Source organism: Mus pahari, chromosome X (assembly GCF_900095145.1).
Source record: "Mus pahari chromosome X, PAHARI_EIJ_v1.1, whole genome shotgun sequence".
Taxonomy (NCBI): Eukaryota; Metazoa; Chordata; class Mammalia; order Rodentia; family Muridae; genus Mus; species Mus pahari.
In genome coordinates this window covers 142,919,827-142,924,300 of record NC_034613.1, presented here as the reverse complement: position 1 = coordinate 142,924,300, position 4,474 = coordinate 142,919,827, and positions in this window count along the sequence as shown.

Sequence of the window (4,474 nt, the reverse complement as noted above, 5' to 3'; positions counted from 1 at the left end):
AAAAAAAAAAAAAAAAAAAAAAAGTACAGAAATTGTCCAGAGAACTCAAAAAGAGCAACAGGCAGAAGTGCCCAAGTGAGGAAGTCTCAGTCCCACTGGGGAGAGAGAAGAAAACAAATCACAGTGGGGAGGGAGGGTGGGACCTGGAGGGAAAGTGGAGTGGGGCGAAGGGAGGAGAGGAAAGGGAAGTCTGATCTGGTATTGGGTGAGGGAAAAGGACTGAAGCCCTGAGGGCCAGCAGAAAGAATGGAAACAGGCAACCTCAGGAAATAGGAGGTTGGGGGAACACTCCAGAATGCACCAGAGACCTGGGAGGTGAGAGACTCTCAGGACTCAAAGGGAGGGACCTTAGATAAAATGTCCGACAGTAGTGAGAGGGAACTTACAGAGTCCACCTCCAGCAGGAAGACAGGGCATCAAGTGAGGGATGGGGTTGCCATCCCACAGTCACAACTCTGACCCATAAATGTCCCTGTCTGAAAGAATTACAGAGATGGAAATGGAGAGGAAGCTGAAGAAAAGAAGGTCCAGCCACAGGCTCAAAGTGGGATCCAGCTTAAGGGGAGACCCCAAGGCCTGACAGTATTACTGAGGCTAAAGAGTGCTCACAAAAAGGGATCTATCATGACTGCCCTCCCCAAGACCCAACAAACAGCTGAAAGAGTCAAATGCAGATATTTGCACCCAACCAATGGACAGAAGCAGCCGACCCCTGTTGTTGAATTAGGGAAAGCTGAGAGAAGCTGAGGAGAAGGGCGATCCTGTAGGAGGACCAGCAGTCTCAATTAATCTGGACCCCTGAGATCTCTTGAACACTGGACCACCAATCAAGCAGCATACACCCGCTGATATCAGGTCTCCAACACACATACAGTAGAGGACTGCTGGGTCTGTGTTCATTCAGACCTAACCCTCAAGAAACTGGAGGCCCCAGGAAGTTTAGAGGTCAGGTGAGAGGTCAGGGTGTGGGGACATCCTTGTGTAGACAAAGATGTGGGGAGGAGGTATGGAATGTGTAACAGCCAGAGGGTGGATGGGGGTGGGGCAATAAAATCTGGCATGTAAATAAGTAAATAATACTAGGTATTGGAGAGAGTCTCTTGCTTTAAGAGTCACAAAGGAATTGAGGGGGTGGACTAGCCATTTTGTCTTAGTTTTGTTTCATGTTCCTGAGAAAAGCAACTGCGGGGAAGGAGGAGCTTTATTTTAGTTCAGAATTCCAGGTTATAATCCATCATCCAGAGTGATCACTGCGGAAGGAGCTGGAGAGTACTGGTCACACTGCAACCATTATCAGAAGAGAGCAATAGCTACAGATTAGTGTTCAGCTGCATTTTTTCTTTTTATCAGTACAGGGCCCAGCCCAAGGAATGGTGCTAAGCACATTCAAAAGTCTCCACCCCAATTAAGTGAATTAAGAAAATCTCTCTGTCTCTCTGTGTCTCTGTTTGTCTGTCTGTCTGTCTGTCTGTCTCTCTGTCTCTCTGTCTCTCTCTGTCTGTGTGTGTGCATGTGTGTGCGTGTGTGTAAAATGTCTGTCTTTGGTTCTCTATATTTGTTCCCATCTGCTACAGAAGGAAGCCTCTCTGATGATAGCTGGATAAGGCAGTGCTCTATGAGTATAACAGAATTACCAGTAGCATTTGGTTTTACCTAGGTCTCTGAGCTATCTAGTCTCTGATTCTTGGTCACTCAGTGTCAAGCTTGGGTTCTGTCTTGTGGAGTGGGCCTTAAGTCAAATAAGACATTCATTTGCTACTCCCACAAGTTCTGTGCCACCATTGCCCTGGCATTTCTTGCAGGCAGAACAGATTGTAGGTCAAAGCATTTGTGTCTAAGTTGGTGCTTACATTTCGATTTGAATAGACGTATAACACCTAGTGAAACAAAAGCAGTAATTAAAATATACTTTGTATTAAAATAACTGTATAATATTTTTATTAATACCTCTCTCCCTATTGGATTCTAAACTACCCAAGGGAGGTGAAGATATCCAGCATGGAGCCCCAGCATGGCGATGGCTAGAATTTTAAAACTAGAACATCCTTAAATTCTGCACTTGCATTCTTCCTTTTTACTTCTGGATTTCCTCCCCATGTACATAAATTTGCACCCATTAGCATAGCTTTAGGCAAAGCATATAACAGTGGTATAGAACCCAGAATAATTGGTCAGTGGCCTGACTGGTAAGTGGAGTTAAGTAGGACCATTGTATTTTCAGAAAATGCAGAAGTGTTTCTTCCATCGTGGCTTCAATAGAGTGGAACACTGTTGGGGATTCCCTAAATCTTTAGGGAGTGGGGAGCTTTTTCTGACCTTGCTCATATTCTAGCAGGGAGAACGATGACCCATGTAATATTGCATCAGATTACATCTTTATGTGCTATTTCTTAGCTCCACGGATCATCATTTTCTGAAGTAGATCCCTCCCAATACTTCATAGTTCACACTTGGACAAAAAGTTGTTGTTTCATATAATGTTAAGAACTGTGGCATTGGTTATACTAATTCTCTCCTCCATAGGATTTCTCAGAATCTCTTTCTATTTTGTTGTGGTGCTAGGGATGGAATCCAGGGCCTGTTACTTGCTGGTCAATTGCCCTACGCATACAACTCAAATGTGTTAGAATTATGTGTAGTAATGTGCATAAAGATTTTTTAGTATTAAAGATATTTCCCAAATTTGTAAACCATGTATTAAAATAAATTATAGGTAATGTTCTCTTTTGAACTAATTTCTGACATTATACCCCAATAGACCAATCTTAAAAAATAAAATAAAAAACAAACAAACAAACAAAACAAGATAGAATATCATTTGTGCTAAAACAACATTTTACCAAGCTGACACAGTTGCTGCATTGGGGTTCCTCTCTGGCTACAAAAACTTGCAATTCAAAATTTATCCTGTCTACAAGAAATGCAGGCACGGGGGATGGTGCAGAGTCTGAGGGAATGGCTAACCAATAATTGGCCCAACTTGAAACCCATCCCATGGTCAAGCACCAATCCCTGACACTATTAATGATACTCTGTTATGCTTTCAGAAAGGAGTCTAGCATGGCTGTCCTTTGAGAGGCTCCACCCAGCATGTGACTCAGACAGATAGAAACACCCACAGCCAATGAATGGAGCTTGGGGATTCTTAGGGAAGAACAGGCAAAAGGATTGTGGGTCCAGAAAGGGATAGGAACTCTGAAGGAAGATCAACAGAGTCAACTAACCTGGACTCTTGTAGCTCTTAGAGTCTGAATCACCAACCAAAGAGCATACACAGCTGGACCTAAGCCTTTCCACACATATGTAGCAGAGGTGCAGCTTGGTCTACATGTGGATCCTAAACAACTGGAATGGGCTATCCTAAAAGCTGTTGTCTGTGTGTATGATATGTTCTTCTAGCTGGGATGCCTTGTCTGGTCTCAGTGGAAGAGGAAGAGGAAGCCCCTAGCCTTGCAGAGACTTGAAATGCCATGGTGGGAGAATGCCCCCCTGGGGGGGGGCACATGCTCAGAGGAGAAGGGATGGGGGTGGGGGAAGGATAGTGGGAGGGGGGACCAGCAGGGTAGCAATGAGAGGGATGTAAAGTGAATAAGTAAAATTAAAAAGTTAAATTAAAAAAAGAGATATGCCACTGAAAATTCTCAAGTAGACTACTTGTATGTAGAGATAATATTCCTTCTACCTGGAACTGTAGACAAAAATAAAAATGAAATAGCTTGATGTTAAGTGACCAGTTGCCTCTTGCTTTTCTGCCACCCTTTCCCACCTTAGCAGCAAAGTAACTTCAAAATGACCATTCTTCCTGGCTCTACTAGACACCTGTTGTTCTAGGTAGCCATACCAGTAAGGCTGGAGAAAGCTAGCCTTGGCAATGTATCAAGACTCAGTCTCAGCCAAAACCAAAACACATGGAACTTTTTCTTTTGTTTCTTCTTTCTTCAAGCATTACTCTGGAAAGTCAACCCCATTCACTCAGACTTAACTAGGTCAAAGTCAAAATGCTACGGCCCTTGTAAATACAGGAGGGGAGAGACAGTTCATCTTTTCTTGCTTTCTGACTGTCATTGGTAAAATAAATTAGTTGTGCCAAAATGTGGGTTTTACCAACCAGGACAACAGCAAAATCCCCACGGAATCTCTAAGACCTTTCAGTGGATTTCCTTTCTATTTTTCATTCCCACCCCCCTACAGCGGTCTATAGTTTAGTGACGGCCAGAGTAACATCTGTGTGTCTCTCCCTTTGTATTCTGTGCTTTCTCAATCACTTTTTTGTTCGTTATCTCTCTGTAGATTGGTTGAATATAGAAAGGGTATATGAGGCTCACTGGGATCCAAGGTCATCATGAATGCCACTATGGTTGTCTGCTTACTACCTTTGGGGCTCTGGCCAACCCCCACAGAGCTTGGGATCCAAACCCCTGCCTGTTGGGCAATTATTAGCAGCAAAAAGTCACTCAGGGTAAAGCAGGTAGAG